We start from the raw sequence: 25,106 nt of genomic DNA, 5'->3' as shown, positions 1-25,106 counted from the left end.
ACCCAATGTTTCCAAGTCGATCTGGTCATCGCAGCTTCAGTTGCTCAGTCCTGCATCTCTGAAACACTCAGTATTTGCCTTTGAGAGACCTCCCTTCTTTAACAGTGTTTATATATGTATGGAAGACTTTGGGCCTCATTATAAGTTTGCCGGTCCGGTAACAACGGTACCGGTAAGCTTGCCGGTACCATTGTTACTGGACCGGGAAACTACGAGTTCTGCTCGCAGGTGCCTTCCCGCCCGCCAGGTCTGACCTGGCGGGCATACCGGCACCTGCGAGTGGAGCATGTCGGATGCACCGGCACCATTTACGAATAGTGCCGGTGCATCTAACCTCCCCATTCCTGCATCCAACCTCCCCATTCCATTCCCATTGAGCCCTTTAGGGCTCAATGGGAATGAGGAGCATTTTTGTCCAGCACCCGTAAATGGGCAATTACTGGGTCCGGCTGGGCCATAATGAACCGGTAATTGCCCATTCACAGGTGCCGGAAAAAATTGCAAGTTTGGCGGCAGCCTGCCGGTTTTACCGGCAAGGCCACCGCTGTAATGAGGCCCTTTCTCTTCATAGGTTGCTCTACCCACAGAGATAACTTTAGCCTTTGGATTTCTTCCAATGCTAGTGCCCTGGAGTCCATCAGGCGTTTGTATTCTCTATAAATGCATAAGTATAACAAAACATAACATGTTTCATTTGGAATCTATTATTTTGCTCTATAGTATAATACGGCCAGACCTGCAACAGTATCCATTCCATTCGGGAAACAATAATGCAGTCCTGCTTTTAACATTTTGGGATTTGTCATTATGGGTTTATAATGGGTTAATCCAGGACTATAAAACCCAGAATGCAACGTTTAAAACAGGGCGGCAAGAGGGTCTTCAGAACGGAATGGCTAATATTGGCATCTATGCAAACAGACAATTGAGACCCTGATTGTTTGTTTGTTTGTTTATTAGTAGGGTGCACCAAACCCTTAGATAATTGGGCGCACAGCATCCGACAGTTTACGAAGATAACAAAGGTCTAACCATCACAAAGAAAAACCTATCAATTTGAGTGCGCAGGACAGTATTGACCCTCACACTGAACAGTTATATTACAAAAAGAATCTTTACAAAAAGAATCTTAACTTCCTACAAAAAGGATAGGGCTATTTTATTGGAAATGGGCAAACATGTATAGTGCAGTAAAACATGTGTGTCCATAACACATATTCACTTAGCACGCCAGTTCCTTATTATTTGGAAAAATACAAGCAACAAGAAAGAGTATTGTGTTTTCTTAGAGTGCTGCAGTTCGTGTCTATTGTGTAAGTGATATCCCAGAACGTAATTCATGGACCACATTTTTTATTTCTTTTTTTTTGCACATGTATGCTCAAGCCATTGCACCGAAAATCAAGGCACCACGAGCTGCAATCTCTTGCCTGCCTCGCTGTCTGCTTCCGGGTGAGGAGAAGGCGCAACATAAGCGGACAGAAACAAACGCCATTCAGGCGATTATCTCAGTCTCCTCTTTGCTTCCTGGGAGACAGCCGTGGATGGCGGACAGAAAGGTTTGGAACAGCGCCACCGCTCGGTCGAAGGGCGCTCCGGCAGGGAGATCGTAAATCTCGTGGATTGCTGGGATTATCTTGGTGGCTGCTGGCGGAGGCACCGCGCTGGATCGCGCGGATTTCTGCGGATTGCACCGGGGGAGCGGGCTCCACGCGGATGGTGGGACGCCCCCATTGCGGCCGGAGAGGATACTGGGACCGCTGCTGCAGTTTGGAGCTGTCCGTGGTGATGGTACCTGGGATAAGGTGGCTGGAGGATGGAATGGGGGACCCGAACGGACGCTGCACGGCAGGGGTGACTGCAGGGGGCTGCTGATGGAAACTGGTAAATATCCGGCGGCTGTGGGCATCGGCTTGGCAAGGAGCTCGGAAAACTGCAACTTTGTATTCAGCGACTGTGCCTCCCTTCCTTTTCGTGGCTTTAAAGTGTAATCTGATTTCTCAACCCCCTCGTTGTCTTGTTCCCCTCCATCGTGTGCATTTATGTTCAAAAGTAACGGCGTTGTATCCAAAAAATGATGCAGTGAGCGAGTGTATGTGGAGACCTGTAAGGGAAAAAATTATCTGGGAAAGCAGCAACATCCCCCGCACACACATCATATGAGGTTGTTTTTGTTTTTCGTATATATTGTTTTTGGATAAAATATCGCAGAATGCAGCCCCGACTCTACTGGCAGCTTTTGAGAGGTATGCGCATGTCTTGCTGACAGTCTCTTGATCGCGACATATACCTATGTGATGGCTAACCTGGCATTGCGGGGGGGTTGCCCCCTCCACGTCTCTACGAGAAAAGAGGAGTGGGTGTACGCGGGTAAGTGTTTGGGGGCACTGCCAGGCATGTGGCGATGGCCCGTGATCTTGGCAGCTCCTTTGGCTGCTGGCCCTGTAATGGTTGGTGGTGACAGGCAGGCGGGTGGGGGTGCGCTGTGTGTTCTCCTAGGTTGAGGGGAGGGGGGGCGGTGGGTAGAGGGGGGGGTGCTGTTGGGCCCCGTCGCATGGCATGCATTGTGTGAGCGGTGCCATTGTGTCATACCTTCCTTCTCAATCACGTACAGTGCGGGATCATGGGCACGGAAAGTTCCCTGTCGGAGCCGAGCAGCGGCACCGCTGCAGTTCCCTCCGCCGATCACGCACGCCACGGATGCATCAGTCGGGGCCACCCGTCCGACCTCTGAAGGCTGGTGGTCGTTATTTAATAGCGCCGGGGCTTTTTCCACTGCACTTTGCTGTCTGGGCCATGGGTGCGAAGCGAGTTTTTCTGCGGTGCCGCCTTCTCACGGGAGGCTTGCAAAAGTGTATCATCTTTGCTCGCTGACAGAAAATCAATCTTTAACTGATTTAATTAAAATGAATCATTCAGATTACTTAATATTAATTGGCTTGTAAAGCTGCATATTAACTCGGAATTCGGATAAGGAACCGCGAATCGTTTCGTTGATATATATACGCTGTCCGAAAAAAAACCCGAGGTAAAAAACGGAGACGAGAAATGTGACATCGAAATAAATAGATTGCGAAATTATGCAAGGATATTTTGGCAGAGGTCGTTACAAAATCTAGCTGCTGGCCTCTTTTTAACGTTATTTTCGGATTGTTTCAGTAACTCTGATATTTAAATATGCATTGACATGTGGGGGCGGGGGAGTATGGCCGCAATAACCGTGGAACAGGGCACTCCAGCACATGGGGTAGGGTTTGTTCACTCAGCCTGGAGGAGAGCTGTAGTTCCCGGCCAGCGGCAGCCCTGGCATGCCTGGGACATGCGAGCCAGGTCTTTGTATGCAGAAGGCATGCACCCATGTCAAGGTGTGTAATGCACCCGAGCTAATACAGTGTGCTGCCTGTCTCCGAGAAGCGTGCGGGGTGGACCCAGTGAGAGCCACACATCACATCACGATGAGATGTCCTGTTATTACTGTAGCAGTGAGCATTTCTGAGATTAATTATCGGCACTGGGGCTACAGCAGCGCCCTCCTCTCAGTTTCCCTCTGTCATCTGCTCGGAGCACAGACGCAGTCCTGCTAGTCACACCTAGCATGACTTACTGGCATTCAGACACACGTATTAAAAAAAGAAAAAAGACAAGGCACGCTTTTATTTTAAACACAACTGGCGCATTACCAAAAAAAGAGGTTCCCATCTTGAGTGGGGTGCTTTGTTGAATGGCAGTGGGACTGCGCGGGAAAGCGGGAGGCTGCTGCGTCGATGGAGCTGGCTGTTTTTCTCTCAGATGGGCTGGGGGAGTTCCGTCGAGAATGCGGCAGGTGCGTCTGGTGGGACGGGCGCGAGTGCCCTTCACATCACCGTTACAGAATCAGGGGCACTGGGGGCAGGGACATGGCAGTTTGAAGGTGTGCGAGCACCTCGGACCGCTTTATTGTCTGGGCAATGTGTATGGCCCCTCGGCAATTTTATTGAGGGGGGGGGGCAGGTGCGCTCCTCCACCACAACACGGTATGCACACCCTTATAGTGTGGTTAGTATGCATTTTGTATGCGACGTAGCATAGACTAGGAAGAGTGCTGCCTGTCTGGACGCGGTAGGCAGCTCATACCAGTGCTTGTCCACGAGGAGTTTTGGTTGCGTGACGTTTTATTAGAACGCACTTGTGGCACCCGTGTGCCCTACTCGGAGAGTGTGCACCATATGAATGGTGAAAGGACTTGGCTTTATTCGACATATTCCACTGTCACTCGACAGCCGATCCTTGGTAATATATTCAACACGAGGCTGGCACAGCTATATATGTCACAGAGGCAATGGAAACGGAAAGGGCACATGCCATAGGTTGGCAATAATTGGACTGCTGTGGCGGAAAACATGACGAGAGCAAACCGCCAATCACTTTCAGGTGTCAGAAGACACGGTTGCCTGTTTGAGGTGTGTAGCAGTCGGTGAACTATTTCATGTACACATGAGGAACCGTGCAATTTCATAAAATACACAATTCATGAGACTACCTTGTTTATTTGCACAGCTGGTGCAAATTGCCCTTTTGCTTTCATATATGCAATGCACCAATTTCGAATGTTGTTTTCCCTGCAGGGCAACTCCCCAAAAGGCACACCTCTTTCTAATCTTTTACACACACCAATACAAACCTCGCTATCACTCCCTCCCGCCCTCTCTCTCTCTCTCTCCCTTTCTTTCTCTCTTTCACCACGGGCACACGCACAGATGCTAAAAACACAAAGATACGTCCTTGAATTTGTGTACACCAGAAATGATTTGTGCCTGCACACTCATCATTGGCCACGATGTTTCAAGCTTCTGCAATTGCTAACTGATTCCGACTGCAAGTGTGTCGTCCTCGTCCTTTCTTTCCCCAAGTGCTTGATCAGCGCCGACATTCATGGTTATGTAGGTACTGAAATCATCCTGAAAGTCTGCCATTTTAATTTGCCCTCCTCCCTCTTCTGTGGTATAACACCGAAGTGCAGCCTTTAGGATGTCAGGTGATACCAAATCTTCTACTGTGTGGTCTTCCTAACCATGGCGCGGCCCTTCAGCTCAGATGCCTTGCTTAGAAGAGCTGCTATCCAGAAAGTGGTTTTCTTAATTACTCGACAGACAAATAATATAAAAAGGAACATTAATTAAAAACGTCCTCCATCCACACAGTGTCTAGTTCTAAAAAAAAAAACTGCCTTAGTGAACGTGTGCCTTATTCAGATACTACAATGGATCTACTATGCAAAGCAGATCACATTTGTTTTTCATCACTGGGTCTTTGTAGATCCGAACCCATTATTACTTACTTAATTGTCCTCAGAAGTTTGACTTGTCGAGGCAGCCCCGGTGGTGTCTAAATCTTTTCGTTGAATGTTGTAGGTGCATAGATTTCTGCAGCAAGAACTAAACCCTCTGAGCTAGTCTTCAGCTAGGCATGTACCAATATCGTGGTTACAAAATAAACAGAAACATACACTATGGTTGTCATGACATTAAGCCAGCTTTACAAATATTCCTAAATGCACGTGCCCAATTTGAGATTATGCTTTGTGCAGGTGAACACTAATGAACACACTCAATGACTGGCCTCTGCGTTTGGAAGGACACGTAGTGAAGGCTGTGTTATTGCATTTATTTAAGACGATGAAAACAGGTATTTTGGCCTGTATAGCGTTTCCACCACACAGAGTACTGGCAGACTCGTGCCTGCTCTGCTCTACTTTAATTGTGTGGCATCAAACCAGTAGCGTTTAATTCATTCTATCAGAACACATCTGCCCGTTTCACCTTGAATTGAACCCAACACAGAGCAGACAATCGAAGGGCTAGCTGGGCCATTGACGCTGCGTATACCAGTTTTTGCTATTCTGAACATATCATATGAACATTATATGTAGCTCACAAAGTTGCTCAGCCAATCAGCACCACAAGTCACTATTGCTAATGTAAAGGCATTTTTTTTTAGATGATTCGTTTTGCTAAATTCTGATTAAGAATGCACCCTCATGTTTTTTTTGTTGTTTCTCAGTAAGTAGAGATCATTTCTCAAAATAAAATAGAATGTCTTAACTCCATAGATCTGGAAAATGGGCCCTGTCTGCGTCTGAAAGGGGAGCTTAGATTTCCTTTAAAACACATATTTCCTTAGTGAAATTGCAGGGGTTCTCATATTTTCTCCTTCAGAAGTATTCTTTACAGGTTCAAGTGTCTAATTCTAGTCCTGTTTCCAACAGGTAGGAGATTTTGCTCCTATTAGGTGTAACCTTCTACTTCTCCAATCCTTCCTCAAGAAATTCCCAGAGAATACTCTTCTTGGTCAATGAAGCACGTCTTTTTTAGATAAGTGATCTTTCACAGGCCATAGTCAATTAGCAGGCATTATTTTGCAGGCAAGAAATGATGTGTAGCAGCATGCTTTGCTGCACCCCATCGGGTCATTTTCAAGGGCCGAATTCATACATTTACAGCAAGAAAGATACTTTGGGGATTTTGCCACCGTTTGCAGAATTGATTTTCCATTTATTTGCAGTTTAGCCTAGTGATGCACATTAGAAATGTCTAGGCGATTGAAAATATTACAAATTGTAAGTTTCCACAATCATTAGCCCATCCATGATGCTGTGTTCTTTTTGGGAGATCAGTTGGGTAGTACATTGAAGTACTCAAGTACCTTTACAATAAATATGGCCTTCTTACACTTAGCACAATCATTGGGATAGTGAGATTAGAGGTGGTAAGTGCAGTTAAATAACTAAGATCCATGCATCCGGAATGAAAGCTAGTAAGTGGATTTTGTTTGAGATGTATTCTCAAAACCCTGAGTCTGCTTAGCTGGAGTTGACGATTTGATGGGCACTGTTTTAACGCTGTGATACATACGTATGTATGGAGGAACTTTGCATATTTACATCTCATTAATAATGTTAGAATGAGACTTCTAAACCCTGCCTGGTAAATCATATAGTTGAAGCACGTCTACTGGGAAAGGGTGCAATTAATTTATTTAGAGGTATCATTAAATGAGGATTGGGGGCAGGGCTGCATAATTAAATTGTGTGTTGCCCGAATAATTAAAAGTTGCATTATATCCACCAGGTTTGCAGTTGGAAGATTTACACATGTTCACATTTGTTAGAAGAACTGTTTAAAAAAAAAATAATAATTGGCTTAGGACAAACAGGGTGACCGGCAGAACGTGGTTTTGATTTTGGCGTCTCAATAGTATATATGCTATCATTTTAGGTACTCTCTTGTAGTGGGCCACCAAACAGGAGAGGGGAGTTCTCACATTTAATACATTGTTGGAGTTGAGCATGATACATTCAAAGTGCATTTGCTTCTTTAAGAAATTTCAAATTCATCTCATGGACCATGGTACATGAAACATTTGTTTTTTTTTCTTACAAAAAAAGACAAAGCTTCACAAGACATAATTAGCATGTTACAACAACAATTTTCAAATCTGTTTTATTTATAAAATAAGATGTACAGGAGTCACAGCTAGCAGGAGAACGAGTTTGGTGGTGTAAATAGATACTCACAGATGCAGTATAAAAGGTCAGACACTATGGCCCATCCACAGAAAATGATCTGGGCTTCAATAAGAACAATAGTACTGGGATAGAAAATAGATATTTTGATAGCAACACTATTGCAAGCTGACCCGGGATAGCTAAGACCAAGCTGTTACAGCAGTATCAAATTAAACACAAACAGTCGAACTTGTTCGCCATGGGCTTCCGCATATAATACATGCATTTATAAAGGTTATATGAACTGCAGGTCGTATACAGTTATAAGGGAGGGACACATGGAATGGTCGGGAGGTGTGGATTTGTAACATGGACAAAAGATGAACAGAAAAGTATTATATGTTACAATTCAGGGAGATCCGTTGTCTACTCCCACACTCAAATAGGCCTAACCATGCAGACTCTAGGGTCCTCACTGACGCTGAGGCTGGAAAACACCACTTTTGCTAATAGAGGTGAGATAACCCCCTTCTCTGAATGAATACATACATGACATACTTAGTGCGCTCAATAATTAACTAAGAGCACTGCTTTTGTTGGAGGATAATTTACTTAGTTCTTTACGTGCACAAAGCAAACACAATGACTACATGTGGGAAAACTTAAAATCTTGCTGGACTAAAAATGAATCCGACACATTTCAAATAAAGTTCATGTCACAATTTCATTCCAAAGATTCAAATGCAAATTAGAAATCCTATTTGTAATCAACAAGTCCCCAGGGAGAAACATGATAAAGAACCCCATTCATGCTGCAACTCAGTATTTTACTTGAGTCATGTATTCAAAATCAATACAAATCCTATTCAAGGTCACAATATGTTAAAGCAATTTGCAAGGTAACATTACAAATCCGCTCCTCAAAGAAATTAGCTGAACATAAGAGGAATGTTTTGACTAATAGATGATCCATCAGGGCACATTTTTAAGTGTTTGACATAACTTCAGAATTTGGTTGATTCCAGCTCAGTGTTGTTACTTAGCAGAACATCATGTGTCCCTGCTTTATAAAGCCCTCATGATTAGTCACATTAAAAACTAAAATATCATACATGGAAGGCAATACACTGCTCATGAAAACATCAATCACTACAATTCACAAGTAAATTCTACACTGGGTATTTTCATTGGACCACAGGTAGTGGTGGGCAAAATCAGTGAATTTGTGTTGACAGGATAAATGCAGATTTTTGGACAAAATCTGCACACTTTGTGAGTCCACAGCTGAAAAAATGTGGACATTTCAGACCCTTTCCCAGGGAAAATTGTGTTTCTTTGCCTGTGTTGCCACATATTTCAGTGAATTGGGTGACACTGAACCCTTTGGCCTCCGATTTTGGCCAACATATTTGATGCTTAACTGAAAACTTCCCATGAATAGGACATTTCCCCAAAAGCAACAAAATAGAGACACATCTGCTCCAACGATTAAGAAAAACTGGAGGCAAAGTTCACCAATTTCTCTTTGATTATGTTCATTTTTACTAGCCATAATCACTTCGGATTCTATCGACTAAACATTTAGGCAAATGGGTCTTCACAGTTCACCACCAAAAAAGTGCAGTGCTAATTTCTATGGCAAGTGCGTACCACATAATTAAAATGAAATAATGACTTGTTATCATAATCTTATGTAGTATTTTGATTGGTGACACACCAACATCAAAAACAAGCTTCAAGGTGCAAGATATAAGAGGGTGGAAATGGGGCATGATAGGTGAGCAAGACGGAGAAAAGGGTGGAAACATACACTTTCTTGGTAATACACAACCGTTTTCCACATACTATGGACATCTAACATACGACAGAAGTATAATGGCATGCATTTTGGCAATCCAGCCACATCCTAGTTATTTTTGTTGCTATGGACAGAGCTCACCATTGCATTCTTAGAACACATCTAATGGGATGAGATTTCACTGTCTTCTAGAATCTTCAGTTTCATTGCTGATGGCATGGTCTTGAAGGAAACTGTTCCAGAGTATGGAACCTTCACTGGTTAGTAGATTCCTTCACTGGTTAGTAGATTCATGTCTTTCTATGCGTGAAAATACAATAATACCGTAAATAATAACACAGACAAATGCTTAAATTCATAGTATACGCAGACCTCAGTTGAAATGGGCAGTAGACCACAAACAAATTAAAAATGAAATGTAGAGAAGAGGAAACTCAAAGAGAGATGTGTTAGATAGCCCCTGAATACACATTTTTGACATTGAATGTGTAATGAACATAAAAATGTACAAAAAAGGTATTCATTTACAGTAATGATGTAAATAAATATACATATTTGCAAGCTAAGTAAAAATCTAGTACATTCTAAATACGCATTAATCTAAAACATTATTGGTTTACATTAAGCTACATGCCTTTCTGCTGATCAATTCATTTGTGCAACACAAAACCCCTGTGTTTTAAGTCTTTTGAAGTTAACACTTATTTTTGGTCTGTGACTAGCGTTGATAAGTAAATGGCAAGCAACAACAGATTTCATGTTTTTCGTTCTTCCATATAATTTATGCTCTGTCCAACATGCTTTCAATGTTCTGATAGTTCGAATGTTATCCAACCAGCCACTCTACAGAATTCCTAACAATATCTATATCCCCGGGCATCACTTCCAAAAACGAAAAATTGAAAAAAAGGTTCCAAAACCTATCATGACCCCTAACTCTGATAGATCCTGGAGCAAGAAGGCCAATTAATGGTGCACTGATAATTTTCCTTCAGATATTAAACAATGGCAATTTCCATCAACAGTACTTTAAGAGAGATTCAATTAGGGTTATATTATAGGGTGTGAATCTCTTGAAGAACACAACTACCATACTAATAATTCGGGAGGATAGCTCAGGGGCCACGTGCTCGCCTTGGAAGCAAAAAGATGTGGCGCAGCATAGGTTTGATCCCTTCATCCGCGTTTAGAAACCTTAGGGTAGTAAGTGTGTTATAAATAACCAATTATAATAAAAATTATAAAAACAAAATAATTACAATATGGTCACTATATTGTATCTTGGACAACTTCTTCCTGCCCCTTTACATAATTTTAAGAACTCCTCCTGCAGAAATCCAATCATCCATTGTTATGAATAAAACACAGCAGGAACGCCTGATAATTGCTTTCGTGATTATCAGTTTGATGCCAGGTTTTTTTCCGGACCTTGAAAAGATAGTGAAGGTTTTATCCAGCCTTTGAAAAGATCCTCAGGGAGAGCAATGCGTACTTTGATAACAGTGTAAACGTATTTGCCTGCTGACCATCTTAATTGCCACCAATATGGACCAATGGGAAAGAAACAATGGGCTCCATTGATTAATGTGTGGTAGGGTTTCTTTGTGGTGTCTAATGTTGGAGTGAAATGTATTCTTAGGTACTAGATGCTTTGACATTTCAAATTCAGTGCCATGTTTAAAGGCTGATAGATAGCAAAAGGTATTCATAATTAGAGCCTCACTTTTCCCCAATTTGCTTTATATCCTGAGATATTACCATAGTCATTCATTATGGACATTATAGCTGGAACGGACGTGTCTGATGCTGTGATGTAAATAAGAACATCAACCACATATGGATACACTTTAACAACGCATTGGAAAACGAAAGTAACTTTGAATTTAGGTTCTTTCTGGATCATAATAATTAGTGGTTCATGGTTGAGAAAATATTATATGTGTGATAAAGGGCATCCCTACCTCGGGTCAAGGAAAAACGATCTAATGAGAAGCCATTAAAGGTGAGCCTTGATGATGGATTGTGTTTACAGCGCTACGTCTATAGTGAGCATTTTGAGCCCATCTATTACAGCACCTCGAACAGATATCCCAACACAACCTGATAATAGGCTTTTTCAGCATCAAAGCCAATGGTTACTATAGGTTTGGTATAGGTATTAGCAAGGTGGAGGAGGTGATATAGTTTAGGAATACTGCCAGGAAGTATCCAACCCTTGACAAAGCTCAATTAGTCCACTGCTGTGGCACCCATCCATATTGTGTTAATTCTAGATGCTATTTGTTTTTGCCAAAATCTTGTTTTTGTCATACGTAAAATAAATGGGTCAGTCGCTTTTTACTCATGGAAGGTCTTTGTTGGTCGTTGAAGATACAACCAGTTGGCCTTACATTAAGATACCACCAGACACATCTTTATTTATTTTTGTTTATTTTGTATTTATAGCAGCGCACCAAACCCTCAGGTATCAGGGCGAAAGTTACAGGAAGTGCGAAGTGACATACTTCAGAGTGCAAGATTACTTAAATCGATTACAACATTAATGTGGGTCATAAGAGAAAAGTGTGGAAACGCCACACCTCATGGTATGGGGAGCCACATCAGGCAAGCAGATACATGGGTGTCAGTATATAGGTAAATGGAAGGTCTGGAAAAGCCATGCCTCATGATACGGGGGCTACCTCAGATATGCAGGTAACAGTGAGAGACAGGGCACAAATAGTTACATGTGCGGAAAGGTGGTACATACTTAGGCCAAACCGTGCCTCATGGTATGGGGCTACAACAAGTGTGCAGGTACAAATAGGTAGACTACAATATTGAGCTGCCTCATCTCATGGTTGAAGGGGCTATACAAATATGCAGAGTGAAGTACGTAACATACAATATTCGGCTGCCTCACCTCATTGTTCAAGGGGTTAGACAAATATGTTTGGTCAAGTAGGTCAAATACACTATTGAGCTGCCTCACCTTATGGTACAAGGGGCTACACCAATATGCAGGGTCAAGTGGGTAACATAACATATTAGGCTGCCTCATCTCATGGTGCAAGGGGCTACACAAATATGCAGGGTCAAGTAGGTGGAATACAGTATTGAGCTGCCTCACCTCATGGTGCAAGGGGCTACACAAATATGCAGGGTCAAGTAGGTAAAATACAATATTGAGCTGCCTCACCTCATGGTGCAAGGGCCTACACAAATATGCAGGGTCAAGTATGTAGACCACAATACTGAGCTGCCTCACCTCGTGGTGCAAGGGGCTACACAAATATGCAGGGTCAAGTAGGTGGAATACAGTATTGAGCTGCCTCACTTCATGGTGCAAGGGGCTACACAAATATGCAGGGTCAAGTATGTAGACCACAATTTTGAGCTGCCTCACCTCACGGTGCAAGGGAATACACAAATATGCAGGGTCAAATAGGTAGGATACATTATTGCGCTGACTCATCTCATGGTGCAAGGATCTACACAAATATGCAGGGCCAAGTAGGTGGAATACAGTATTGAGCTGCCTCACCTCATGGTACAAGAGGTTACACAAATATGCAGGGTGAAGTAGGTAAAATACAATATTGAGTTGCCTCACCTCATGGAGCAAGGGGCTACACAAATATGCAGGGTCAAACAGGTAATATACACTATTGAGTTGCCCCACCTCATGGTGCAAGGGGCTACACAAATATGCAAGGTCAAATAAGTAAAATACAGCAAAGGTCAACCTTGGATGAACAACCAGCAGGAGGACAAGATAAGTATGAATGCAGGTGCTGGCAGAGCCTCACCTCATGGTACTTGGTTCTGCATCAGGCATGCAGACAAACAAATGAGATAATATAAGTATGATTTACAGTTGGGTAAAATATGAATGCAGCACACGGTTGCATAACGTGTCAAAAACCGGAATTGTCGGCCGATAAGAAAGCAAAATACAGCACAAGGCTGAGGAGAGAGATAGTGGGATAGACAGAAAGGTATGCCAGCTATGCTGTTAGACAGGTGAGATTAAGGCGCTCTACGTCAGGTGGCAGATGCTGGGACCATTGTGAGATACACTTGCAGCAAAGCACGACATGTGAAGAACTCGGTCACCTTGAGGGTGATTACATCAAGAGAAAGAGTATCTGTGTAGAAGGAGTCATGAGGTTCCATGTGAGGTAGTGGATTGGCACTATTAACTATGTGCAGCGGCATGGGTCATGCACTTGTAAACGTAGCAGACGCAACGTTGTAGGGCTGAATTGTGCCGATGAAAACAGAGAGAGTAGGGTTACCAGGCCAAAGGTTAGAACAAGGAGGGGAGGGTGAGCATTGTGGGTGGGCTGGAGTATGCAAAGGCGGTCATGTATTTGGAGAGGATCCCCTTACCTTTTGTTACCATGGGGATGCAACGTGGAGCGGGAAATGGCATGCAGCTTACAAGCAGGGGGATCAAAAGGGAGATTTACGCTAGGACGCTGTACACGGCCCAGACAGGCCCAGACAGGGATGCAGATGCACACTTGGAAGAGGCTTTTGCAATGAGCCCGGCTATGCCTGCCAGCTCGATCTGCAGGAGTACAAAGGGGCAAAACTTGGCCAGTAGGCCGTCCGTGGAAGCAGGCTTTCTCTCGATGAGACATTCTGGTTTGGAGGGTCATCAGCGGTCATGATGGAATGGTGCAAGTGCTCTGCGGAGGCATGTCATGGCCCAGCAAGGGCATACCTTGTAGATGGTGTCTTGGGCAAGGCGGTCTGTGCTGGTAGAGCAATGCACAGGTCCAGACAGGGGTGCAGATGCACCATTGGAAGAGGTTCTTGGAATGATCCCGGCTACGTATCCAATCTGTAATTAAAACTGTTATATAACAAATCTGTGAGGATGTCAGAAAACATGTAATTTGATTCAAAAGGAAGCACTTAAGGCCCACCAGTCTATTAAGCAAGATATATAATAGCAATTGCAATTTCTTTACATATACTAGAGCACTTTAAATGACTGCATTTGTCTTGAGACATGAAATAGAAGATATATTTTGGGATAAAACACCATTTTTTTGAATGATGGTGATCGTCTGAGTTATAAAGCGAGTGTAAACTAACAACGGAAGTGGTAGCGATAATAGAGTCAGAGGTGACAACATTTTCAATATCTTTTGCCATATTTTTATTTTGTTAATTTTCAAAATAACCAGCAAGAGGTTTGCCTCCTGTAACGTTTCCCAAATTTAACTTTTAACATTGATTAATATTTGGAACCTTATCTTTTTAGTTAAACGGGTGTAGAGTTCAGTTTTATAAAAGCAGAATTTGGCTATGGTGTCTTTATCTACAAATACAGCTGATGATTTCTTAGCTCTCTTGATCATCCTTTCAAGCTGTGTAATTTCCTTGCGTCCACATTTTTGATGTGTGGCTTTAGAAATCAGCATTCTTCTGAATAAGGCCATTTAGTTGTCGGTGTTTGTCTATGAGTTTGTGTCAGCCAAGGAATTATGTTCACAGGAGTCTCAAAAATGAGCCACAATCAACTGTTTTACCTCTTCATCTATAAGCATTGTTGAATGTATTTGCTGGACATGGCATTTTGTGTAGAAGGATTCTAAATCAAATACAGTTGCAACTGGAGCATGATCAGATGTGGAGCGAATTCTGATGTGTTGTTGGATTAGACGTGAATGATCTAAACTCTGTGCGAGTTGGTAAAATGACTATAGACTATAATGTACTATAGGAAAACAAGTACATTCCAGGCCCTTGGCTTGTAGGATTCTCCACAAATCCTTCAACGATAAAGAGTCAATGGAAGCTGGCACATTTTAAAGCCTTTTGATTTGGCAAACCACACTGAGGATTTTCTACCCAGCGGGAGAATGACAGCCCCAGATTGAAAGCCACAGTTGTAATGATCTGGTTGTATGAATATTGGTACCAAATATACAGTATGTGTTCCCAAAAATAATGCTTTCAGTGGTTGTGCCATGAAAAATTATGAGGACAACTTCTTGTCCACTAGTCTTCTCCTATATAGTCACCAACCTACCCTCGAAATACGCTGTATGGGAAGTTTGGGAACCAGTGATCTATGAAATAGCAGATTCACTTCTCCATTTTTCATTCTGCAGCTGGGACATGTTTACCCAGGACCACCCAATCGTTTTGCAACCTAGTGCCACAATCTCACTAAGGTGTGGCTCTTGTTTAGAATCCAGGCCACACTTCTTTCTTTGCCGATAAAAACGGTATCTGTTTAACCAGGTTTGCAATGCCTTGCATATTTGAGTAAGGTTTGTTATTACTTCTTTAGAGTTATATATATTCTAGCTTGTGAGTCCAATGTATAGAAATAAACAGATTGTTACTTCGAGTGCATAGAAATTATACAGCATTATGCATTTGCGGCAGCAAGGTGTTTTCCTGATGCAGCGAGTGTCCTATTATAGTGTGCAACAGGCTAGACCTTTGCTTCTGTCATGGGAGTTAGCTGAGCTTGCTGGTCTTGCGTGCATCTTCCCCAGGCAAGCAATACAAGAAGATTTGTACATCATGTGGCTCTTCATACTGACACCTTTTCTCTGTATGCGATTATATTGCAATCAAGGACATCAATGCTGTATTCACAATGTCAGAGGGCACAGCAAGAAACTTAGTATATTTGTGTTTATGTTTATCTTACATTTTTGTCTACCAAGTGCATATTCTTGATTAATGTAGATATTTTAAACTAATCTGTGTGAGGAGGGCAGGACTTTCTTGCGATCCGCATTGTGTCAAACTGACTGTTTCTGGGGATACAGTAGCTTATAACCCACGGCTTATAGGGCCTATAAGGTATTTTCTTTTGTCAAGTATAAGGCACATCAGATGTCAAGCACACATGTTGTAGGCTTGGCGAGGACCTGTGGTAAAAATAATCTGCATGTATTTAGGTATATCGTCCCTCTCGTAGTCCACAGGTATACTGTAGATTGTACGTTTTTTTCCTGTAATTTCTTTTTTCAAGGTTTTCAAACTTTGCTGTTTCCTATTTCAGTTGTTAGTTTGTCAAACTTAGTAGTTTCAAGCTTCTGGCCAGCAATCCGTTCTTGACAGCCCCTATGTGGGTTTGAAAGTTATAGAGGGCAATTCTGAACACACTGACAACTTCTCTGTTATGTTTGATGCTATTATTAGTTTGGTTCATGAAAAGTTGTAAAAAAGCAAGCTCCATCAATGAGGACCATTGCCTCTGATTAGAGGCTGAGATTGAATCTGACCCTTTCTTTGCTCCTGCCAATAAGAGGAGCTTGCATATCTGTTATAGCTGTTTCAACAGATGTCCTAGCCAGTCACCAGATATATACCTGATGTGCTATTGTCTTGTGCATATTTTGTGCTAGGCTCATTTGTGAGACACAGAAAAGCAGCAGACAAAACATGTTGATATTTGAATTGGGGACAGTTCCTTGGATTATTGTGGCTTAAATATATATATATATATATTTCTTTTTATTGTGATATAGCCAAAAAGAGATTTCGACTTTTTACACAAAAATGAACATTTTTTCTTTTTTTAAAAAGAAGAAAAAAAAATAAATGGAGTACTGATTCCACACAGACAATTGATAACTGGAGCTCACACATTAACAGAATTGACAACAGAAAACAATTAATATCATAACTCAGTACATAAAAATGATTCATTTAAAAGAAACATTGGGGTCAAACTAAATATCACACATTTCCACCTTTTCTAAATTTAAAGTATTCAAAATCCTTGCAACTTCCACAGTCAGAACCACTTTGTTTCCCGAGACCATTCTTTCCCAAAACATATGAGAATACAAAAATTCAACTTTGTGGACACATCTCTGTAGTCTACCTCACCTCAGTTCCCTTGTCCCTGGGCATATCGATAGCAGATGTTTGGTTGAGTGTTTTCTGTTCATTTCACACTCCTTACAAATGTCGCAAGGATAAGCAGCACCATCTCTGAATATTTTAATGTAAGCTATGTACCCTTTTTCCCGTTCCTTTGGTGATGCCAGTTTGTTGAAGAAGCTGTTCTCCCAACTATGCTGCAGGTACACATATTAATACAAAAGAGAGATCAGGCCAACACTAATAACACGCAAAGGAAGAATGAACTTCTGTGTTGTTCCTATGAGCTCGTACTTTTTGTCTCTGCTGCAGTGGGTTACAAATTCAAAACCACAAATTATATGCCAGCAGGGAGGGGGCACTCTTTAAATGCAACACATACATATGACACCGTGGGTAGCAAAGAGTGCAGGGGTAATCACACAGAACGTTGAGGCCACAGAGTAATTGTGGGCAGATTGTCATAGAATAATTACAGTATTCTTAGCACTTCTGGTTTGTCTTTGTGAAACTCCACTTGCACCACTATATATGTGGTTCATAGAGACTGTTTCAACAGTCACAGTAAGTTCCGACACAAAAGAGTCGAAAAAAAAAGTTTCCTATATATATATATATATATATATATTTTTTTTTTTTTTATGGGGGGTCCCCCCAAACCCCTGTTTTAAAAAAAAAACACGTATTTTACTATACAAACTTAAAATAAACCCTTTAATATTAAACAAAATACATTAGAAACTTTCTGTTTCGAAACCTTTGTTTCGTAACGTTTGTCATTCGAATCTATTGTTTCGAAACTTTGACTGGACACCATATATGATGAAGCTAAAAAAAAGGATTACTAAACAAGTTATTTTATTAAGTAAGTGTCTAGGAAATGGAGAGTGTGCTATCAAAATTAGTTTCAGTATGCGAAACCACCTCTACAACATTCTTTGAATGTTTGAATGTGGAATCAGAAAACAGTGATTTAAAAATATGTCAATCTTATAAATAAATATATATATATAATTATGCCTGTAATAAGTCATGTATTGCATCAGATTTTAGGAATCGTAGGCAGATGGCATGTTGGCATAACTTGGTTAGTATTTACAATACTTATGTCATCGAGTCAGCCCTTACAACATCCGTTGCCTTGGATTCTCACATTTACTATATTCTAATAATTTCCCTAGGGTATCATCTAAAAAGAACAATGCCCTGAGAAGGCAAAGAACTAAATGACATTTGCTATAAATTATCATAAATACATATGTAATTATACGCCTTTTAACTGTGTAACTCTAGAACAGATGGAATAGAGTACCTTTACAGATGTCATGCTTCTCTGCCTTTTATAAAGGTGTATACAAGAGGTAGTGCCTTGGATCATATTGCCCTAATGACATATTCGTATGTGCATGCATTTGAAATGGGGATTATGGTGTTGGTAGAGGTGCTGTGCTCCCTAAACCAGAGCACAAAATGAGTGAACATTTAAAACTGACTTTTCACTGAAAGGACTAACTATGACAAAAACTGAAGACTTTGTTGTGATCCATTTTGCACAATTTCAATAACTTTACATTGAACATGCATTTTCTTTGGCCATTTGAATACCTTGCTTATGTCAATACTGTTTGATGGATATTTTCAAGCAGACTCATTTGGAAGGCCTTAGAAAAACCTGACCTTTAATTAATATGCCTTCTTTGAAGGTCACTTAACTATGCACACCAGAAAGGAAAGGTTATGACCAAAGGTAAGAAATGACTATACACATGAATACTCAGTGACTCTGATGCATTGTGGCAGCATTGTTAATGTGTCATTTGTGTGTACTGTAAATCAAATTATATCTCAATATACATGATATAATTTAGTGTAGTTTTGTTTTAATGTGCCTGCTCATCTACAATTGAATGGCGGAAGATGTTGCCACATAAACATTGTTAAAATAAGTCTTCATTACCCTTTAAAAAATAAACCAGAAGAATATACACTTATGAGACAAATACACTACATGTTTTTCTAGCATGTCACATATTTTCATTGGAAGCGGCTTTGAACAACAGTCTACATTTCTAACGTTTGATTCTTTTTACAGAAACAGATCCCTGAACTATTACCCCTAATATACCTGCCATGACAATCCCACCCAAAAGCAGGGACAAAGAACAAGCTGTTTTCAATCTGAATATTATGTTTTATTTAAAATAATAAATCATGACTTTTAAGGTGGTTCTTTATCTTTCAATGCTGGGGAAGTCACCCAGAATATTCAACATAAACTCAGGCAGTTTGACTTTAGAAAATAACACACCCTTCCTGCTATTATTGCACTAAGGTTTAAATTTGCAATATACACACACATCCATATGTATAAAAGCAAACATGAAGACATATTCTAGACACAATAATACCATATACTTAAATAGGAACGTTATAACTTGTCATTGGTTGTTGGATTGACAAAGACAAAACATTCACAGAATAAACTTGAATATTACACTATTCAATTAGATTTATGTGAAACCATAAACAGCTGTTGGCATTAGGAAAAATTGTGAATGGCTTAACAATCATTTTCAACCCTAAGACTATTGATTTCTACTTTGTAAATAGATACACACATGTTTGGTAGGTTTGACTTGGTTACACTTTTCTAAATGTTTGGGTTAAGGGTAGAAACTTTCATTTTTTAGAGCTATATTAATGGTTCACACATGCATGAGAATATAAAGATGAAATGGAAAAGGAATGTGCATCATTTTAATTGGAATTAGGATTCCACTTCATGTAGAATCATTCTATTCATATACAATATTACTTAAATTGACATTATTTTCTTGGGATTGAATAGGAGCCCCTAGTCTCCTTCCTATTCCACTTTGAAAAGTAGAAAACTCTATTCAAGATGTTTCTTTTATGCAGACTATGGATTCCACATGCCAAGAAGTGTATTAATCCCTTAAATCTGTCACACATGTTGTACATCTCTCTCACAATCTCAGCTATAATGTTCTAATTTGAAATACCAGGAAACTGTTTAATAATTACAGTCTGAGACTAATATGTCCTGCACATCTTTGAATTCTGTATATTTTAAATATACAACCACAAAGGTTAATTTACAGTCACAATGTCCATTTAGTGACAAAGCTCGAGAACAGGGTTCTCTCAAAATTATTTCAATTGCTTTCTGGAATTTAATTAATTCTTATGACATTTATGTAAATGTTCTGGGGTTATTGTGCTCACTTCTGGTTTTGTCTTTCAAATATACAGGATATAAATGAACATCAACAGCTTGAGGCATCTACACCAGGCTAGCTGTTACTTTCATTCTATTCCCAAATCCCTCTCGGGCAATCTGTTTCTGTCTTGGGGAATGCTTATCCAATCAGTCTTCTCTGGAAAATACATCATTAAGGAGAATTTCCATCAGATCCTTTAAGTTGGAGTCCAGTCTGCTTTTCTCGTATCTGGCAGGCTCTCCTTTGCTGCTTTCCCCACAATTCCTGCTCACTTCCACTGTGTTTAAGCTTAAATTGCTGGAAAACTCCACCCATGTAGCATTATTTGAAAAATGCAATTTTGGATTGGACAGTGTCTGTTATTGGTTCCGTTCACTTTACTCACATGCACAAGGATCCTTGTCTTTGCTTTTATTGTCCCAATGTATTTTAAAATGTCATACAGGGATTTGAGTAGAATGAATTAGCAGGCCCCTCATCAATTATGAGCGCATTGGACTGAAATATGTCTTTCCCTTATAATTTCTTGCATGGACCTTTGCCATTAATAAGTCATTCATTTTCAAGAACACAAAACCATTCTGAATTCAGAGACATCCTTCATGTTTAGTATGCATAACAGAGTTATTAAAGTATGTCCCTATATATTCTTGTATGCATTTGACCGCTGCAGCTCCAATTAATTCAAATCTATTTGCAGCTTTTAAATCGGACAATGTTTTCAAGATTGAGAGCCGATAAATTGTGTCACTTTTCAACATATTTTTTCTAATGCTACACATTTCTGTACAATGCAGTTTGAATTGCATGTGTGTTTTTCTTCACTCATTTATTTTATCATCTATATCTACCTGCTGATACAGGTATCCTGTGAAACAAAGGAATCACTTTAATATGCCCCTTTCATTGTTTGTTTGTTTATTTATTTATAATGGGCACCAGACCCAAGGGTATTAGGGCGCAGAAGAAGGAAAAGAGGATTGTTCAGCTTAGGTTAGATTGCTAATTAAGCAATGTTATTGCTACATTAAGCAGTTATATATTTTTGGAGGCGTTATTACTCTGTCATGTCAGGATTCAGGATCTGTTTGAGGCCTCTGCTATTTGAAGTGGCCATTACTGGCTTTCCATGCATTCATCAATGCCATTACAGGCAGGGCATCAATATAAAATTACAAGAAATGGGACTATGGAAATCCTGAATTTGGAATCTGGTTAGCTAATGTCTCTAGTATTTTACATACACACCCTTTTCCTGGGTACACACAGCTGTGCCCATTAATCTCAAACACTTGCATTACTGCTCTCATGACAGCTTTGCACAAACATTCAATGTAGGTTTAACCAGAGTCTAAACTAAGTTTACCATTGTGAGGTTACACGTTAGAGGAAAATACTCTTGGTGTAATTCTACTGGTAATGATAATTGAATAAAATGTAGGCAAAACTTTATCTGTCTTATAACATATTGTATATATGCTGTCTAGTATCCTTTATCAAAATACTTAAATATTAGTGCAAAGTTTGCTATATTTATCATGCAACATGGCTGTAAAAACTCAGACATTCTTTTGGATAAGGTAATTGCCCTTTGCAATAAAACACTTGTTCTTGTTGTGTTTAACATTGGTTAACATGATAATTAAATGCAAAGTCAATCAAAAGCAGTTGGTTTATGGGAACAGATTATACCCAGTGAAACCATTCCTGCACAGTTTACAAACCAAGTAAACTATTACTCTGAACTTTGTAATGAACACTACTCAACGGGGTTCTAACATGTTCCAACACACACCCACACGTGTCACTATTGAAAAAATCACATTTCTGTTTGAATTCAAAATTTAGTTATTTGACACACAGTCTGCTGAAAACCACACTGATTTAAAAGAAATAATAATTTACACATTTCTCTGCCATCGCAGTTTATAATATTAAGGTGCACACTGTTCCTTACCATGTGCCAATGTAATATTAAGGTGCACACTGTTCCTTACCATGTGCCAATGTAATGGCTACTTACAAGTTTCTTTTCTCCATGTGTTTTAACATTGAGTGTTCACAGAAGCAGAAACTAAGCTTTGCACATGTGTGGGGTTGTCACATGCAATATTCCAGACGTTATAGATTTTTTTATTCATTTGGAAATGTGATCCGCTTTTATTAGCATTACGATAGTACATGCAATCACCATGTAACAACATACAAAACAATGCTAATTAGCTCATGTGGCGTAACTATACATAGGTAAGAATGTAACTCTATGCTGTGACTTCAGATTCGACTGCAATGTAATGTAATTTATTTTTTATAAAATACCCATATCATGCTCTTTTACAAAAAACAGAACACATTTTAAAGTTAGCTGAATATCTCCATTTGAGAGTACTCATCTTAAGATTATTATCTGAATTTTGCAACTTCAAATGAATACAAAGAAAGTAGACTGATTCACAAATGTTATTTCTTTATCATGGGAAGCCAATTCGCTATTATGTTTGTGAGAGTTCTCCTGGGATTAGACTCTGGCATCATCATGCTTGGAATGTGCACGTTCATTTTTGTTATCAATGCCACGTGTCACAACTAAGAGAAACAGACCTCCCTCAGGATTCAGGTTTTAATTGTTGGTGGTCTGAGTTTTGATGTGAGCTTGCTTAAGTTTTGGATGTGGCAAGATTACAGTTTTGGGGGCAGGCCCTGACTGTAGATTTCTATGATGCTTGCCCTTTCCAGAGTTCACTTGACCACCACTGTGGAATTTGTTTTCAAACATTATTCAAAACACACTCTTTATGCTTATATTTAGACTTGTAACCAATGGGTATGTGGTCAGCTAATGTTCTGCAGTAGTGCCATCATGGTGTTGGGTTGATAGTACTATATAATAATGTTTAACATAAAATCACATACCATGATATAACATACCATGACATAACATAGCATGACATGACAGAACATGACATGACATGACAGAACATGACATGGTTGACATTTTCCCTGCTAAATTGTGCAATCATTGGAAAGTCTATGAGAAATAGACATGCTGGGTAGACTAGAGATTGTGGTACTGACTCCCAAAAGTCAGGATTGGCTGGCAAGGAAGTAGTTTGGGTTTGGATAACCATGGCTTCATCCTGTAATGCAGCCTCCAAAGCAAAACTAGCCCTCACAATTTACCATGGTATTAGAGAGAGATGATTCCTTGTTGGACAGAATTAGCATGCAGAGCAGAACCATAGACCTTCATAGACTCATGATTTGGTAAGAAGATGCAAGCAGTTATTCTAATACATTTACTTGAGCAGAGTACATCTGCACAATAAAGTTTGCACATTTTAATATTTGACCTAATTCTACATTTTGGAAAATGAATTCATCATTTTTAGCCATTTCTCAATTATATTTCTTTCCTTTGACATACATATACACTAGCAGTCATGGTGTAATTGTGTTAAGTTAGCTTCAAACTATTCTCTAGAGTTTGGAAAAGCGTTTAGTTCGGTATGCACTAGGGCTATGCAAAGTGCATATCATAGCCTCTGTTCCTGCTTGCAATTTTATGTGTAATAAATGCACACAGGTACGCACTAGTGCAGGTATCTGTGGACATTGGCCGAACACATTTGTTGTACTATAAATCTCATGGTCCCTAGTCAGCATAGTCAATGGTGAGGGATCATGGGAGTAATAGTCCACAACATCTGGAGAGCCACCGTCTGAAGTCCTTGGCACTCGTGGATGGAAAGGAGAAATCCAGTGTAAAATTCAATGGTTTAACCTGCACTTTTTAATCCAGATGCCTGGGGTCAGAAAGGGGCAGGGAAAGAGTGATTTCAGGTGATACAGTTACTTGATTTGGTCACAGAAAATAGATGGAAAGAAGAAAGAGGAGGGGTGAACCGGGAGATTGCAGGAGAGCATACAGGGACTGGAGAGGCTGCTCAAATTCCCTAGATTACAAGAGCAATAAAGGGCTGCAAAGGAGGGTCAAATGCGAGGCAGCAGTATAAGTAAAACTTGATTGAGGGGGAAAACTATTTCTGCATTGTGACGGGGAGTGCCAGCAAATGAGTCTGTGAAGCTTGGGACCATTGCAAAGTCCTGGCAAACGGTCCATTTCACAATAGCTTCTGCGCAAAAAGAGATTCTGGAAGTAGAGTTTATAAAAATGTCATATATATATACATAGTCACTAAAAAACCTTAGTTAAGGGCAAGTTAAGTTGCACAGATTTAACCCTTAAATTCAGCAGAAATGGGAAGTCTTGATGAGCTTAACTCAGCGAACTCCTGTTGATGTCCCCCATAATGTTATGTCCCCCTATAATGCCATTTTGTATGCCATTGCGAATTCTTCCTCCTTATTATATGTATGTGCTCATGGGGTTTGCAATGAGTACGCACCGAGTTAAGCTGGTAATGATTTCCTACATCCACTGATTTTCAAAGGTTTTGTTGTGTTAAATCTGTGCAACATAACTGCACCTTAACTAGGGTTTTTCCAGTCAATTTCAAGGGTTTTGTTATACAATTGTTTTTCCAGGGGCCACTAGCCATGCCCTTTATCCATGGCAAGTGGCCATAGCCTTCTATCATGCCCACTGTACATGTTCCCCAATATGTTTCTTTTTGGACCCACTACATAGCCACAGCCTTTGACCATTGCATGGCCACTACTACATGTATTTAGGCCCCACCAACCAGGGCCTTTGGCCGTGACCAGTGAGCATGGCCTTTGG

General features: G+C 40.4%; 1 protein-coding gene across 5 annotated transcripts in view; it reads left to right on the top strand.

The window, feature by feature from the left end:
- Positions 1 to 1,511: 1,511 nt before the first annotated feature.
- NLGN1 (neuroligin 1) overlaps positions 1,512 to 25,106 on the top strand; it is a 1,353,775-nt gene continuing 1,330,180 nt past the window's right edge. For 2 of the 5 annotated variants that reach the window (XM_069618719.1, XM_069618716.1), the window contains exon 1: positions 1,512 to 1,884. The gene's annotated coding sequence lies outside the window, so the exon portion shown is untranslated. Of the gene's footprint in view, positions 1,885 to 2,239; positions 2,371 to 25,106 lie in introns of those variants that run through there. The other 3 variants (XM_069618720.1, XM_069618718.1, XM_069618717.1) reach the window with 2 other exon arrangements.

This window comes from Ambystoma mexicanum, chromosome 10, assembly GCF_040938575.1.
Source record: "Ambystoma mexicanum isolate Mex_15411 chromosome 10, UKY_AmexF1_1, whole genome shotgun sequence".
Taxonomy (NCBI): Eukaryota; Metazoa; Chordata; class Amphibia; order Caudata; family Ambystomatidae; genus Ambystoma; species Ambystoma mexicanum.
This window is presented reverse-complemented; position numbering and strand designations above follow the sequence as displayed.